We start from the raw sequence: 18066 nt of genomic DNA, 5'->3' as shown, positions 1-18066 counted from the left end.
ATCCAAACCAAAAATAAAGAATAGAAATGAATCTTAGTGATTTCTGCATAATTTATATAAATCATGTAATCACAAAATGAACAAATATATATATACTAGCAGCCTGTCCCGACGTTGTCTGGGTATGAATTGCTGCCGGCCAGCAGTATATTGTTTTGTAGGATTTCGTTTTGATAGCATTTCTTATTTGTGACAGGCCTGTGAAACGCTCCGATTCACAGTGCACTGCTGATGCACTTAAGAGTGCGCGTTCAGTAGTGTGTGAACTCGAGTTTCCTTACTTTATTTTTCCTTGCAATATTATATAGCGTGAACTCGACAACATGGCATGAGCACAATTTACATTACAGAAGAACACATTCATTTGTGGTAGGCACGGGGAGACAAAGCGATTTGCCTGGAATCACAGGATGTTGAGCTGATGCCGAGATTCGAACGTAGCTCCCCAGCTCTAAAGTCCGCAATTCTAGAACTTGTGGCGGGAGGTGTGTCTAAAAGTGTATGTCGATGCTGGCCATCAATGAGAGAGACCTGTGCATTTTTCAAATGAGTGGTGAAAAAATATGAGTATGTTGCTGGAGATGTGGGCCGCCGTGCCACCAATGTACTTACCGGGGAGGGTAAACACCCATTATTCCGCAACTTTCTTTCCGCATACCATCTCTCCGCATACTTTCATTACGAAAGTACCATGACTCCGCAATACCATTATAACGCATGGCATTACATTTTATATGCTTTTACCACGCATACATTTACAACGAAGTTTGTTGTAAATGCATGAATGGTAAAAGCATGTTTTTTTAAAATGTTTGGATAAGGTAAGTATGGGTATAGGGGTATATGTTTTGGGATACTGATGTATATGTTTTGGGGTGTTTGGGTATTTTAAGGGTTCAGATATAGTTTTGGGTTATGGGGTACGAGGGTAGTTTTAGGGTTTAGGGATAGGTATGGGTTTTGGGGTACAGGGGTATTTTTAGGGTTCAGGGCTAGGTTTGGGTTTTGGGGTATAGGGGTATTTTTAGGGTTCAGGGGAAGGTTTGGGTTTTGGGGTACAGGGGTATTTTAAGGGTTCAGGGCTAGGTTTGGGTTTTGGGGTACAGGGGTATTTTTAGGGTTCAGGGCTAGGTTTGGGTTTTGGGGTACAGGGGTATTTTAGGGTTCAGGGGTAGGTTTGGGTTTTGGGGTACAGGGTTATTTTTAGGGTTCAGGGCTACGTTTTGGTTCTGGGGTACAGGGGTATTTTAAGGGTTCAGGGCTAGGTTTGGGTTTTGGGGTACAGGGGTATTTTTAGGGTTCAGGGCTAGGTTTGGGTTTTGGGGTACGGGGTATTTTAGGGTTCAGGTGTAGGTTTGGGTTTTGAGGTACAGGGGTATTTATAGGGTTCAGGGCTAGGTTTGGGTTTTGGGGTATAGGAGTATTTTTAGGGTTTAGGGATAGGTTGAGGTTTTGGGGTACAGGGTATATTTATAGGGTTAAGATGGGTTAGTGTTTAAGGGTGTTGGGGTATTTTAAGGAGTAAGGGTGGGTTATGATTATGGGGTGCTGGGGTGTTTAAAAGGAGCAGGGTGGGATTAGCACACAATATGAGACATGGCATGAAGGGCGGAACGTACCACACGCCCCCAGCGTTTGTCACGCCCCATCACACGCCCACAGCACAACGCAGACATGCCCACAAGGGACTACTTTGCTGGCACGGTTCTTTTACCTTTTAAATGTATATGGTGGGCCTCTGCATAGCCTATGTCCTTCTGCTGCAGTTGCCCTTTCCAACGCTGTATTGGGTGTTGTGATTGGTGCTGTGGTTCCTGAGATTACCCGCCTCAAAGGTTTCGGCTCTCTCTTTATTATATTAGTATAGATTCACACACAGATCAACAATATACTTTAACTATGTATCATCCCAGTTTAAAATTTAATCAAGTTTTTTTCAATCAGACGAACACACGTTCGCAATGTTTTCAGGGATCTAAACGTCGATTGGATGTAATTAACGGGCACTAGTATTTTCATTAAATGTTAGCCCTACTAAGCGAGAGGGACAGTAATTTAAGATAAGCTAGGTGCTCTTTTGAAGCTATTAAGTGGCAGAATCACTCATCTGTTATTAGAAAAATGCCCATCAGACAAGTGACATTGCTGTCTGTTATTAGAAAAATGCCCATCAGACAAGTGACACTGCTGCCTGTTATTAGAAAATTCCAGTCCAGTCCAGGTCCAGTTGCCACTTGTCAGCTGGGTATTCCAGGAAAAGGCCTCTTGTAGTTTTGGTATCCCTGTAGCTTAAACAGTGTCTGTGACCCTTGGAGTTCATTTCTTTGTCCGGGGTACAAGAAGGAACAGGTCCAGTCTTTCACTACTCCTCTCAGGTCACAAACAGCAGGCCCCGTCCTATTCATTTCTTCTTCAGGTCCAACAGCATTCTAAAGTGGGTACATGGAGGTGCCACATTTATGCCTGGCACTAGCAAGTGAGTGGGAATGACTCCTGGACATGCCCTAACCAATGGGGTAAAGGTTCCTGGAAACAAACTTACCCACTTTGGGCATTTCCATGATGGTAAAATCGACAGTCACACTAAAAGTGGGCTGTGAGGGCTGGATCCGTGTGGGGTACTTTAATGTACTTTTCTTTTTCAGCTTAAATTAAGATGATGAGGGCCATATTCTGGGTTATAAAAACTGGATGTGAAGCAGAGGAAAACATACTAGAATTTCGGATACAGGACCCACCCAGAGAAGTAGGACTTTTTGTAGGCTTTCTATGATTCGAATGTGCAATTTTAAAAAGGTCTGCTGTTTTCTATGACTCAGGGACTGTCAGTTTTGTGATAATAAACCAGATGACTAAGGAGGACAGACCCTATGGGTCTTTGATTACGTTCTAGAGTCTGAAGTTTGTCAAAAAGGTCAGATTTTGAGTAGTAGAAGGCATCTAACAGATTTATTCCCAATAAGGCAGAAGCCGTACATTGAAAAAAATAGATTCCCTAGTCCCATTGTGGAAAAATCAAAATCTTCTGGAAGAGGCAGCCTGAGTCTGACTTTGAGGTCTGAGCCTAAATGGGATTCTGGAACAAATACATGAAAGTGGAAGTTTAAGTCCTTTTCATCTATTCAAGTGTTTAGGCTTCCCAGCAGAAGGTTGTTTTTAATATTTGCATTCAAAATACTATTATGGCTTCAATAATGTTTTGGGGGCGAATTGTAACAGTTTTGATTTGTTTTTTTATGATAATTTTAATTGTAAGTTGTTAAACTTGAATTTTCACGAACATTGTGTAGGCATAATTCATAAGTAAGAACAGAAAGCTGGAAGCAGGATTATTGAAGAGGAATTGCTCCATGCCCCCCTGGACATGCAGATAATCCTCTCAGCATCAACTCGAGAATAAACCAATACTATTCCATATATGTTGAAGTTGTTTTTTGTTTAGTTTAAAACAGGTTTATTACAGTTAAATGGTGCACAGACATAATATCGACTCCAAAATATCGTTTGGACAGAATATCGAGTCAAAAATATCGTTTGGACAAAATATCGACAGGACAGAATATAGACAGCCAAAATATCGTTTTTAAGGTAAGTGAAGTAATATCGACTGTAAATAATATAGAAAGTGAAAATATGTAAGTATATAATATAGATAGTAAAAAAATTCGTTTTTATTTTTAGGGTTCAGGGTCAGTTTTGAGTTTTTGGGTAAAGGGGTATTTTTAGGGTTCAGGGTCAGTTTTGGGTTTTTGGGTAAAGGGGTATTTTTAGGGTGCAGGGTCAGTTTTCAGTTTTTGGGTAAAGGGGTATTTTTAGGGTTCAGGGTCAGTTTTCAGTTTTTGGGTAAAGGGGTATTTTTCGGGTTTAGGGTCAGTTTTCAGTTTTTGGGTAAAGGGGTATTTTTAGGGTTCAGGGTCAGTTTTCAGTTTTTGGGTAAAGGGGTATTTTTAGGGTTCAGGGTCAGTTTTCAGTTTTTGGGTAAAGGGGTATTTTTAGGGTTCAGGGTCAGTTTTCAGTTTTTGGGTAAAGGGGTATTTTTAGGGTTTAGGGTCAGTTTTCAGTTTTTGGGTAAAGGGGTATTTTTAGGGTTCAGGGTCAGTTTTGGGTTTTTGGGTAAAGGGGTATTTTTAGGGTTCAGGGTCAGTTTTCAGTTTTTGGGTATTATTTTATTATATTTTGTTTCTATATATATATATGTTTTAATAAATATGAAATAAAAAAATATTTATTTAACTTTCATTCATTATTTAATTATTATAAGTTAATTTAAGTAATTTTAAGTATATTTTAGTAATTAATTATTAATATTAATTTAATTTAACACTGTTTTTAGTAAATACGATATTTTTTACAACTATATTTTTGTAAACGATATTTTTAACTCAATATTTTTGTACTTACCTGTTTGTAGATAGAAACTCGATATTTTGACTGTCGATATTTTGTCAACGATATTTTTGATGGTCGATATTCTGTCCCTCGATATTATTTCAGTGATCCCAGTTAAATAAATGCAACATGGTAACACAATCAAACTGTTATAGGAGTTACAATAGAGAAGGGGGAGGAGGAAAACAAGATAGGAACAATGTAACAAAATAAATATACCTGATAAAAAATACAAACAATCTGATAAAGATAAAACACATTTTTTGAGCATTTAAACGCTTTAAAAATAGAAATGTATCATCTATTTAAGAAAAAGGGAAGGCAAGAAGGCTTAAGAACCTCTTCTGGGTTGGCATGTTTGTCGATAACATTTGTGATAGGAGACCATAAAACACAATGCTTAAAAACAAGAGAGAGACCGATTGTACGCTGTATCAAGTCTGTGATTGTAACAAACTGAATACTACCAGGCTTAAAAAGATAACTGGAATAGTCCTTCCACTTCTGTGTTATTTGCTGAAATGCTCCTGCCAAAAGTAAATCTATAATTTTTATGTGTGGTAAAATAGCTGTCCAGTCAGTGGATAAACTACCTAAGAAAAGTTAATAATGGAAAAGGGTACTGATATTTTGAAAATAGAATTAATTTGATTCAAAAATTGATTGTGTCTAGATAGTATGTACTTGGGGACAGGTGAATGATAGGTATTTTATATCTGTGGATTGTGAATTACATGACCAGCTGCTGTCAGAAAGATCCGGGTAAATGTGGTCAAGAGTAGAAAGAGAAAAAAGAAGTCTATTATAGATATAAAACAGTGTTTGGGTAATGTTAGCTGCAAGAGAAGTTTTGGGCTATTTTGTCCATATTTGTCTTCAAGTGGAAATGGGCCAAGTTACTCCTAAAGTCACACTCCCAGGCTGATTCAATGTCCATTTTATGTCTATCGACAGGTTATTGTGAAAGACAGTCAATAACAGAAGCCGTAGGAGTTGTACGTAGAAGAGTACCTAATGTAGAAGTTATTGTAGAAGACTGTAAAGCGCTGCATTAGAAATAATTGTGAGCATTGAATAAAATCCGAAATATATTTTGTAAGGAAGATTAAAAAGGTTTTGAGCCTGTGTAAAAGTTAGAAAAGCATCATTAATAAAAAAATGATTAACCCAAGTTAATCCTGGTTTCCTCCAAGCTTTCCAACAAAAAGGTTTATTATTATATAATAATGAAGTGTTGTGCCAAATAGTAGAATTGAGAAAAGAGGTAGTGTCAGTGGATTTATAAGACAACAAAGGTTCCAACAATATACAAAGATGTTTAAAAATAGGTGTAGAGAAAATCTGAGTTTTCCTGGAGAATGTCAGATATTCATGAAAGGTAAAAGGAGAGAGGAAAGATTTCTCCAAATCTACCCACAAAGGAGAGTAACCAGAGGATTCTGAAATCCAGTAAGTGGATTGTTTCAAGATAAAGGCTGAGTGGTAATTGTGAAGGTCAGGGGAATGGCATCAACCAATTTCGGACGCTTTAGTTTTAATAGTTCCAATACATGGTTCTCGCATTTCATTAAAAAGAATACAGTATGGAATTGATTTGTTTAAAACTTTTTAACAGAATAGATAATCGAATGTTGGAGATAGTATACAAAACAATGAGCACCAACATAATTTAATGGCATCAAGGAGGCCACACCAGGAGAGATTTAAAGGATGCCAACGATTAACCAAAGTAGTTAAGTTATGTGTACAATCATCTAGGCTTATAAATAGAAGATTTAAAGGATTGGGAAAATCGTAAACCTAAATATTTAATTTTGGTTGTGTTGCAGAAGAACTTGGTGATAGAGAAATATTGTTTAAAAGTAAATTTGTTACGGGGTCAAAATTCACACTTGTCGTGATTTAATTTATAATCAGAGACAAGAGAATAAGAAGATACTGTGTGGAAAAAAGCTGGAATTGAATTGTGAGGTTGTGAGATAAATAGATGAAAGGTTCCACTGCTAGATTAAAGAGAAAATGTGAAAGGGGGCAACCTTGACAGACACCTCTGTCCAAAGTCAAATAAGGGGAAGCAAATCCATTAGCAAAAATAGCCGCTTGAGGAGAGGTATTTAAAACCTCGTCCCAAAACAAACTATTTTAGAGTGTGGAAAATAAAGGACCAATTTACATGACTGAAGGCCATAGAGTGATTGTTGCTAAGGGTTCAGTTGAACCCCAGGGCAGAGATAAAACATCAACCAGTAGATGCGTATTATCAGATATGTATCTCAACAAATACAGATTGTTCTTTTCCAAGAGGTATAGACAAAAAAGATTCTAAATGAAGAGCTAGAGTTTTTGAAAACATTTTATAATCAATATTGACAAGAGGAATTGGCCTGTAGTTTGTACATAAATGTAGATCTGTGTCATCCTTAGGAATGAGGCATATGAGTGTATCTAAGAAGGAACCAGATAATTTATCCTTGCACAGAAATTAAGTAATAAGAAGAGAAAACTGAGGGAGGAGCAATTTGGAAAAGTGTGAGAACAATTCTGCAGTGAAACAGTTAGGGCCGGTACCTTTGTCAGATCTAAGAGAGAACAATGCAGTCTGAAGTTCTGATAAAGTAATGTCCTCCTCTAAATCCGTTACATCTAAGTGAGTATCCAAAGAATTTTGTGTAGATGAGAGACAATGAATAATGTCAGGGTCAGATGGGGGCCCCTGTCAACCTGATTAATTTAATTGCGGAGCTGTACGAAAATAATTATGCTCAGGTACAATGGGGAAACCAAGGGGAATTAACAGACCAGATTCCAATTTGCCGTGGGGTACGTCGAGGTTGTGTTTTGGCACCAACTCAATTTACGTTATATATAAATGACGTTGTCAAGTAGCTGCAAGATTGTAACAACGATTCTCCTGAACAAGCGCTCTAAGGTTGTACTCTAGTGAGAGGAAGAGTATATGAATTCCACCTTTACCTTACTATATATGTGAACTGGGTAAAATGTCTACACCAAAAAAAGACATTATTTGAAATGTGTTAGTTAGGGTTCCTGTGTTTCTTTCCACTAGACTACAGCACTTCTTTCTATGGTGCTGATTGACGCTCATAAAGCTAAATATAGGATCTATTCGTCCCTTGTTAGATGTGTACAGATGCAGTACCAGAATAATGTTGTACCTTTGGTATTACAATTGATTTTTAATAACACACGGGCCACTTCTTGGGCCACACAGATCATATCAGTTGTAAAATATATCTGCAGTAATTATCTGAGGACGACAGAAAACCAATTTACCAGCCTCTGCCTTCAACCTGCCACCTGCGCACTGCGCTGGAGGCAAGAAGACATCGAGGGGAAGAATCACTCCAAAGAGGCCTCCTGGCCCAATCCGCTTGCAGACAATGTTGGGGTTGACTTCTGGGATACATCCACCTTTCTAGCTGTCTGTGCAGTACCTGTTGTCTCTGTGAGGCTAGCAAGCATTGCTGCTAAATGTACTGTACCGGCTTAATTCAGAAAGGCATTAAAGACCTGGATTTTCAGTCTCCCGGACACCTGCGCTCGTGCACTAGTATGAAGGCCATGGTTCCACCACAGCTAGCAGCCAGACCAAACTCTAGTTCCACTCTCGTCTATGTGTAAGCGCCAAGATGCTCCTTGGAGTGATAGCCACACGGTATAAATGTCATTTTACATTACATGTTTAAGGGAAACTCCTACCACGGCTACTGTACCGGTTATGAATTTGATGGAAAACTTGCACAGTTGCTGTTGGTGCTGCACCAGTTCTTTGTGGGCTACAGCAGTCCAGAGTCTCTCAAGACTGCAAGACTTTATATCTAATGTGTGGAAAGTGGAGGTGCATGCACATTTATTTTGCCCTCTTAATTTAGCAATGAACAACCAACCCATAACTTCTGACAGGCTCTGCTGGTTGCATTCGAAGTTCACCATTAAACATTTTACCAGGTTATGGAACATGAAGGGGCATCTTCACTGCCCCATTTTGCTCAAAACGGAAGGGGGGGCATATAAACATTTTACAACCACTTGTGTAAGGTGTATGGATGGGGACTGGTAAGGTGTCCTATTCCTTGTACGGGGAAAATATACTCCGTGCACCATTGTACAAGGGGTAGATTCCAAACTATGCACTAGCCAGTTGGGATACTGAGGCTAGATTTCAAAGTTCTTGGGGAGGGCAGCGTTTGCACTGTGCATGTGCGGCAGTGGGGTGAGGAGGGCTGGCCCAGTGTTCTTTGGATCTCTAAGTGGAAGGTGGAGTGTATGCATTTGTTGATTGCCATATTTGGAAAGGGGCTGCATCTTTATCCCAGAGGTAGCATGGGGGGCTGAGAGAAGAGTGTCAAATGGTAAAGTCATGTTTAAGGGGATGAGATGGGAGATGCTGTTGAAGGAGAGTGTGGTCGTGGGGGGTAGGCAGACCAGAATAACAGGCGGGGAGGCCGGATGAAGTGGGCTATGTCTGAGCCGGTTTATTATACAGTTACAAGAGTTCAAGGAAACACAAGGGATGTATATGGAGACACACTGGAAGGAGATGTCCGAAGAGCTGCTTGACACGATGGTGGGTGTTGGTCCTCCTCTGATGGTCTCTCGTCGTTTGTCCGGTCGGGATGGGGGTCTCTCGGAGGTTTGGAAAAAGAGAGAGAGAGAGGGGCAGTTAGTCCGGTGGACAGGAGGCAGGCGTTGTCTTTTACCGACACCAGGTGTGGATGGAGAGGAAAAGGACCGTGATGTAGGTAGGTAGGTAGGGTGGGATCAAGAATGGGAAAGAGGAAGAGTAGGAAGGCGGAAGGGTGACGGTGTGATTGGTAAGGGCGGGGACTAAAGTACAGGCGTGCTCGTGATGGACAACAATGGTGCTATACAACAACTCTACAGTGATAGGTGATATATATACAAGTTCACTACAGTGAGGGGTGCGAGGTGTGACTATTCTAAACACTACGGCTAGGCTCTCCAGCAAGCGTTTGTTACTCACCCGCCCGCCGTAACTCTCGTCCGAGTTACGACCGCTCTCCAGCCTCCTCCGATGGACTCCACCAGTCCTCGGTCCAGACTTCGTCTCCTTCTTCGTCTCCGCTCTCTTCTTCCTCCTCCGGTTCTGCGCACGCTGTCTCCTGCCACGAGTCCGCTGGCTTGAACGCTTGATCTTCCTCGGTTCCGGCTTTTCTGCGTCCCGCCTCAGGATGGTGGGAGGTACTTCCGGGGTCACGGGGCAGTCCTTCCGGGTTTCCGTCTGTTCCGATTGGTTCCTGAAATGAAGGAGAGAGGGGTGGAGTCCGGTTGCCATGGACGCCACAGAGTCCGGTGGCGAGGCTCGGGACCTCGAGGAATGACGCGGCTTTGCCGAGGTGGGATGCCCGGCTCTTTCACATCCCCTTCCCCTAGCTGTCCTTCTTGATCGGGTCGGAGGAAAAGGGTGGCGGGAAAGATAATCGGCATTGCCCTGGTCAGTGCCTTTCCGATGCATAGTTCTGAACCTAAAGGGTTGAAGGGACAAGAACCAGCGCAAGACGCGGTCGTTGTGCCCCTTATTACGGGCCATCCATTCCAGCGGGGCATGGTCGGTGTACAGGGTAAACTCCCGTCCGTCGAGGTAGTAGCGGAGGCTCTCCACCGCCCATTTGATGGCTAAAGCCTCCTTTTCTACTACTGCGTAGTTCTTCTCTCGAGGAAACAGTTTTCTGCTCAGGAAGAGGATGAGTCGTTCCTCTCCGTTGTGGTCTTTCTGTGACAGTACGGCCCCTAAACCCTGGTCTGATGCGTCCGTCTGAAGGATGAAGGGTTGGGAATAGTCCGGGCTGATGAGCACAGGACCAGACATCAAGGATTGCTTAAGGGTGTCGAATGCGTGCAGCAAGGAGGGGTCAGGGCGCTTTAGTGCTTCTTCTGTCTTTGTGGTCTTCTTTAGAAGATCGGTTAGGGGGGCTGCGGTCTGAGAGAAGTTGGGGACGAATCTCCTATAGTACCCCAGGAGGCCTAAAAATGCACGCAGCTCTTTCCTTGTTTGGGGAAAGGGGATGGACTGTATTGCAGTGATCTTGTTATTTTGTGGACGGATAACCCCCTCGCCTAACAGGTAACCCAAATATTTAACAGACTGCGCCGCTAAGGTTGTTTTTGCGGGATTGATGGTGAAGCCATAAGAACCCAGGGAGGAGATGACGTCCTGCAGGTGACCCAAGTGGGTATCCCAATCATCGCTGTAGATGATGATATCATCCAAATAGGCCCCTGCGTACTGAGAGTGAGGTCGCAACACCTGGTTCATGGCTCTTTGGAACGTGGCGGGGGCGCCGTGAAGGCCGAAGGGCAACACGGTGAATTGATATAGGCCTTCTGGCGTAGAAAACGCCGTTTTCTTTTTGTCCTCGTCTCTCAATGGAATCTGCCAATATCCTTTGCAGAGATCGAGCGTGCTGATGTACTTGGCCTTCCCTATTCGTTCGATCATTTCATCAACACGGGGCAAGGGGTACGTGTCAAAGGAAGAGATTTTGTTGACCTCACGAAAGTCGATACAAAATCTGACCGACCCGTCAGGTTTTGGCACCAACACAATCGGTGAGTTCCAACAACTAACAGAAGGTTCTATGATCCCCATGCGCAACATCTGGGTTATCTCCTCCTTGATAACGGGTCTACGGGATTCAGGAACCCGGCAGGGTCGTTGGCGCACCGTTTTCCCGGGCTCTGTTTGGATGGCATGTTCCATGACGGTCGTATGCCCTGGGTAGGAGGAGAACACCCGTTGCAGGGGTTTCAGGGAGGCTCGGAGGGTCTGTTTATGCTTCTCCCCTAAATCGGCATCAAGACAGACCTCGAAGGAGAGGATGGTCTCGGGTACTGTGTTGCTAAGCACCGGACGAGGGCCTACCCATTCCTTCAGAAGGTTTACGTGATAGATTTGGGTGACTTGCCGAGTCGGGTCTATTTCAATCTCATAGGTGACTGGTGTCACCTGCCGTAGGATCGGAAAGGGGCCCTGCCATTGCCCCAGTAGTTTATGGTCTGATGAGGGCATCAGGAGGAGAACGAGGTCGCCGGGTTTGAAGGACCGGGGTTTCGTGCCCTTATCGTATTGTCGTCTCTGGGTCGCTTGTGCGGACACCAAGTTCTGTCGCACTATGTCCCTGATTTGACCCAGATGAGTTCTAAGGTTTTCCACATACTCTGGGAGTGGTCGGGTCCGGTCGGGCTCGGCCTCCCATGCCTCTCTGGCCATATCCAATAGGGTACGCGGGGGTCGCCCATAGAGGTGCTCAAAGGGAGAATATCCGGTGCTGCTCTGTACTTTGCAACGGATCGCAAACAGAGCCAGCGGTAGCATTTCTTCCCACCTCTTGCTCTCTAGGGCCAACAGTTTTTTTAAGGTGGTCTTTAAGGTGGCGTTGTACCGCTCAACAAGCCCGTCAGTTTGGGGATGGTAGGCGGATGTTCTTATTTGCTTTATGCCTAACTGTGTACATACTTGTTTCATGAGGGCTGAGACAAAAGGGGTCCCCTGATCCGTCAGGATCTCCCTAGGGAAGCCTACCCTAGAAAAGACTGTTATCAGTGCCTTGGCTATGTTCTGGGTAGTGGGTTGTCGTAGGGGTAATGCTTCCGGAAAACGGGTGGCGTAGTCGACCAGGACCAACGCATACCGACACCCGCTTCTGGAAGGCAACATGGGGCCGATTATATCCATCCCTACCCGGCTGAAGGGAACGTCAATAAGGGGCAGGGGCTGAAGAGGCACTCGAGGAGGTCGATATCTGCTGTTTTTCTGACAGACCGGGCAGGTCCGGCAGTACTGTTTTACCTGCTGGTAGACGCCTGGCCAGTAGAACTTTTCCAGGATCGCCTGCCCGGTCTTCTCGTCGCTAAAATGGCCTCCCAAAAGGTGACTGTGGGCGAGGAATAACACCTTATCCCGGAAGGGCCCCGGGATTATCAATTGGGGAGTTTGTTGGGCCCCCCCTTCCTGTACAAAAGGCTGTTCTTTTTATAAAAATAGGGACCTACTTGAAGGGGGTCTTCATTGTCCAGGGCACGTCCCCAGGCATCCTGTAGGATGGGATCCTCCTGTTGTGCGGCGCGGAATTCACTGTCCGTTTCCCAGGGGTGTTCCTCCACCCGAACGGGGAACGCGGTAGCATAGTTCCTCTTTTCCTTTTTCTTTTGGGTTTTTGTTTTGTGTGGTCTCGCCATTTCATCCGTGCAGGGCAGTCCCTGGGAAAACGGGGCTTCCGACCACCACTTTTCCAGGGAGTTGGTTGTGTCTTGGAGGAGGTGAGGAAGACCGGAGTAGTCGCTACCCAATATCACCTGTTCAGGCAGAGTGGGCACGAGTCCCACTGTTAGGGTGCTTCCTTGGTCCCTGGGGTGTTGGACCACAATCCGGGCGGTGGGGTACAGCTTAGTATTGCCATGGACACACTGAATGGCTACGGTGCCGGTCACTGGTCCCACAGGGTTGGGGAGCACCTGGGGTCGGAGCACACTCTGCCTTCAGCCCGTATCGGCAAGGGCTAGCAGTGGATGTCCATCAACCTTCACCGGGCAATGAAATTTGGGAGGGTTGGTTTCCGCCGGGAGACCGACAAAGTTGCAGGCGAGACCCACTTCCATTGGTTCCTCCTTCTGGGGGCATACTCTAGCGATGTGTCCAAAGCCCCCGCAATGATAACACTGAGGTCCGGGCGGGGTTGGGCGAGGCAGAACAGGGTATGGGAACAGTGGAACGGGTTCCGGTTTTCTGGGCATAGGAGGCCTCGGACCCCGGTAGAGGGTATGGGTTTGCGGACGGTGGGGGTGCTCATCTTTGGGTTTGCGGAAGTCCTGGGCCCGACTATAGGCACTGGCGATTTCTATCGCATTTTCCAGGGTGAGGCGAGCGTGTTGACGAACCCATTTTTGAGTGGCCGGATGTAGAGACGCCAAGAACTGTTCCAAGTAGATTTTGGAGAGGATGTCCTCCTTCGAGGCAGTGGCGGAACGCAACCATCGATCGGCCAGATCCCTTATGCGGAAAGACAGAGCCCGCGGTGTTTCTTGGGGCCCTTCTTTGGCTTGGCGTAATCTTACCCTATATGTCTCATCATCTATGCCGAGGCGTTCTAGGATGCACGTTTTTATGACCGCATACGGGGTCTGTCCCTGGATGTTGGCCTGTTGGTAGGCCGCTTGTAACTCGCCAGTCAGAAGAGGAACGAGGTAGTGACCCCAACGGTCAAGGGGCCAGGCGGCAGCCTGAGCCAAACGCTCGAAATTGGTGAAAAAGAAATCCGGGTCCTCTCCGGGTACGTACTTTTGGAGGACCACCGATGGGAGGGAGGTGACCGGTCTTTGCTGGCCCAGTACATCGGTGAGCTTGCCCATAGCCTGGTCCTGAGCTGCGCCTTGGCCTTTCAGGACATCGTGCAACTGCCCTCGGTCGTCCTCTGCCGTCTTGAGGAACTGTTCCATCATCTTCCCCATCTGCTCCTGTGTCTCTGCTAACTTCTGGACGGCGGCCTCCATGCTTCCGGACGATCCCACTTCTGCCACCACCTGTGGTCGTGGGGGGTAGGCAGACCGGAATAACAGGCGGGGAGGCCGGATGAAGTTGGCTATGTCTGAGCCAGTTTATTATACAGTTACAAGAGTTCAAGGAAACACAAGGGATGTATATGGAGACACACTGGAAGGAGATGTCCGAAGAGCTGCTTGACACGATGGTGGGTGTTGGTCCTCCTCTGATGGTCTCTCATCCTTTGTCCGGTCGGGATGGGGGTCTCTCGGAGGTTTGGAAAAGAGAGAGAGAGAGGGGCAGTTAGTCCGGTGGACAGGACGCAGGCGTTGTCTTTTACCGACACCAGGTGTGGATGGAGAGGAAAAGGACCGTGAGGTAGGTAGGTAGGGTGGGATCAAGAATGGGAAAGAGGAAGAGTAGGAAGGCGGAAGGGTGACGGTGTGATTGGTAAGGGCGGGGACTAAAGTACAGGCGTACTTGTGATGGACAACAATGATGCTATACAACAACTCTACAGTGATAGGTGATATATATACAAGTTCACTACAGTGAGGGGTGCGAGGTGTGACTATTCTAAACACTACGGCTAGGCTCTCCAGCAAGCGTTCGTTACTCACCCGCCCCGCCGTAACTCTCGTCCGAGTTACGGCCGCTCTCCAGCCTCCTCCGATGGACTCCAGCAGTCCTCGGTCCAGACTTCGTCTCCTTCTTCGTCTCCGCTCTCTTCTTCCTCCTCCGGTTCTGCGCACGCTGTCTCCTGCCACGAGTCCGCTGGCTTGAACGCTTGATCTTCCTCGGTTCCGGCTTTTCTGCGTCCCGCCTCAGGATGGTGGGAGGTACTTCCGGGGTCACGGGGCAGTCCTTCCGGGTTTCCGTCTGTTCCGATTGGTTCCTGAAATGAAGGAGAGAGGGGTGGAGTCCGGGTTGCCATGGACGCCACAGAGTCCGGTGGCGAGGCTCGGGACCTCGAGGAATGACGCGGCTTTGCCGAGGTGGGATGCCCGGCTCTTTCACAGAGAGGTTTTGGATTGTCATAGACCAGAAGGGATTCTAACAAGCATTGGCATAGCCAATAGGTCTCGCCTTTTGGACCTTATAAGTGTTTAGACATGCAGCACCCTACAATACATAAATACCAATTATTGGCAAATGTGTTTTTAGATGTTTTTAGACATGCTTTAAGTAAATAAAACAGCACTATGCAAGAGTTTACGCTGCAAAGGAGACAGGCATGAGAAGAAAACGCTTGAAAACCTTCATGTGATTAATGCACATAAATGATGTAAAGAAAGAGTGATGCGGGTGGGGGCAGGTGTGCTGTGACAAAATATATAAATCGATTATTCAGTTTGAAGAAATGAACCTTGTTGAACACTCAAGTACTCCATTTGATTATATTTCAGTTTAAAACACTCAAGTATGAAAATCTTATGCAAACTGAGTAGACCCTCCTCCACTAAGCAATAATTAGAATGTGTTATTGGCATGACAACCAGAAGCATCACGTTCGACATGTGTCTATTACTAACTATTTGGATTACACTTTCACTAATGGCACATAAACAGCATATTCTTCCCTCAAAAGAAACCTAGCTACCCCACACTGCAGTGGTGATTAGCGTAAATTAATCTTCACAGTGACGTTTGTGTGAGAAGGAGACATCAACAATTTTAGATGTCGGTAAGACTTTACGGGTATGAATTAAAATTTAGTTGTTAGGTGAGAAATGACAAAGTTGACTTAATTAACAAGTGGAATGTAATGAATGACACCTTCAAAATCATAACTGGTTAGCTTGTTATATTTACACCCAGGTCAATGTAATTTAGAAACCCCACGATGCGACACAGAACAGTAGTGATGCAATGCTAAGACTAATGTGAGAAAATGCTCAGCAATCGCTACTACAAAGACATAAAAAAAATTCTAGCGCAAACAGATCAATTTACAAAAATAACCCACCAAAATATGGTTCTTTCCCTTTGCAGACCCTTTGAAAATGTTAACTGAAGTCCTTTTAGCTGTTGATTGCGGTATTTAGGGGTTCAGTGGTGGATTCTCTGTAATGGCAGAGGAGCGTCGCCCCCCGCCTTGTGCAGAGCCAGCAAAGGAATAATAAAACGATGCTCTAGCATCGTTTTAGTTTTTTGTTTGCCAGCTTGTGCATGGAGGAGCGGGGCATGGGAGGCGAAGGAGGAGTGCTTGTGCACTCCCTAGTCCCTAAGTGCTCATGTGTGTTTGACCGGCCGTCTGAGGCTGACCAAAAAACACATGCGCACTTAGGTTTCTCCAGCCCGGCTGCATTCAGCAGCTGGAATGGAGAAACCCCCACTGACTCCCTGGTCTGAGCAGGTTGTCTTTTACTCCTGATCAGACCATTCCCCGCGCTGCTCTGCAGCACAGGGATTTGCTGGGACCTAGGAAACGGCCAGCAGGAGCAACGCTACATGGGAGGCATCTGGCCGCGTCACTGCTCCCCCTACCTGCCCCACCACCCTTTGTTACTGGTGACCGTCACTGGTACTAAAGGAGTGCAACTTTCCCCAAACACCATTAATAGGTGTAGAATTGACAAAACAAAATAATACTGTCACACATTTTACAGCATTATGCCTCCTAGTTTGCTCTTTTTCCTGTAAAATTTGGTGCCCTGGCACATAATTTGCCCCAGCGTTGCTGCATGTTATGTTATGTAGATTTTTATAGCACACTATCACTCAGGACGATATCCTGGCGGTGAGCAGGTGTGCGTCCGGGCACACTTAGGGCTTAGTGGGACTACTTGGAGAGCCAGGTCTTCAGCTTCGTGCAAAATTAAAGGAGTTAAGGGGAGGCCAGGTCATAACATACTTAAGGAGCGATGTAGGAGAAGGCTCGACTGCCAGATCTGGTTTTCCATATGAGTGGGATTGGTGCAAGTAGGAGTTCAGGCGAGTGGATGTGTGTGGAAGGTTGGTGAAAGCAGATGGGACTCTTAAGGTATGCTTGACTAGTGTTATGTAGGGCCTTGAAAGTGTGGGTGAGGAGTCTGAATTGTGCTTATTTGTTAATAGGGATCCAGTGGAGCTCATTCAAGTGTGGTGTGAAGTGAGTGTGGCATGGGAGGTTGCGAGTCATCTAGCTGCCGAGTACTGAAGTGTCTGCAGCCATAGTTCCATCAACCCTGGATATTGGTATAAGAATGTGGGGGCATATCAATAAGCAGCAGAGATAATATTATCACCGCTTTAGAGCCCGTTTTCGGGTGAAAAGCGGCAATAATGATATCGCATTATCAACAAGGACACGTTAGCGTGTGTTTCCTTGCATTAGCGCCCCTTGTCTGCACGCCTCCCATCGCATCGCTAATGAGATGCAAAGGAGGCGTGCCTGACAAAACACCATGGGTAAATATCGCTAACCCAGCTTCGTGAAATTAATAATGAGGGTTAGCGATATTTGAAATCGCGTTAACTATGCCTTAACGCAGAAATTTTAGTCTGTTAAATTCCTGACTAAGGCATACCTAACATGGGGGGTGGATTGTGTGGCTAAGACCACAGGTCCTATCACGAAGGATATCGCCGTTTTCCATGGAACATCGCTGGAAAACCAGCGATGTTCCATGGAAAACATCGCTATTGCTAGGATAATTATCGCCATTGCGCTAAGCGTTGTTAATACAGTGCTAGCATGGCGATAATCATCTGCGATAGCCGGCGTTAAACATTTCAATGCTAAGAGCGGCCAGCGATAATTATCGCTGATAATATGCCCCTGTGATGCCTTCCATAGGAATGCTTTACGAGAGGGTGATAACATTCATGCAGCATATGTATGGGGGAGATGAAATCCTTTTGACACTGGAGTTAGAGATGATGCCAACCCTGGGAAAATAGTATTGGACAAAGGCGGCATCAAGATACTCTGGTATGGAATGAAGATTAGGTCAATGGAACACTGGTACGAGGAAGACAACATCCATGGAAATGAATATTGGGAAAACAGACCTTGCATGGCTCACTGATATAGAGGACAGTGGCGCCCATAGGGCATTGGAATAGGAGGTAGATGGCATGCATAAATCACTGGTGAGAGAAATACAACGTCTGTCGGGCACAGGACTAAGAAGACATCCATTGACTTTTGATGGGACAAGAAGCACCATCCTGGG

This window comes from Lissotriton helveticus, chromosome 11 (genome assembly GCF_964261635.1).
Source record: "Lissotriton helveticus chromosome 11, aLisHel1.1, whole genome shotgun sequence".
NCBI classification, from domain to species: domain Eukaryota; kingdom Metazoa; phylum Chordata; class Amphibia; order Caudata; family Salamandridae; genus Lissotriton; species Lissotriton helveticus.
This window is presented reverse-complemented; position numbering follows the sequence as displayed.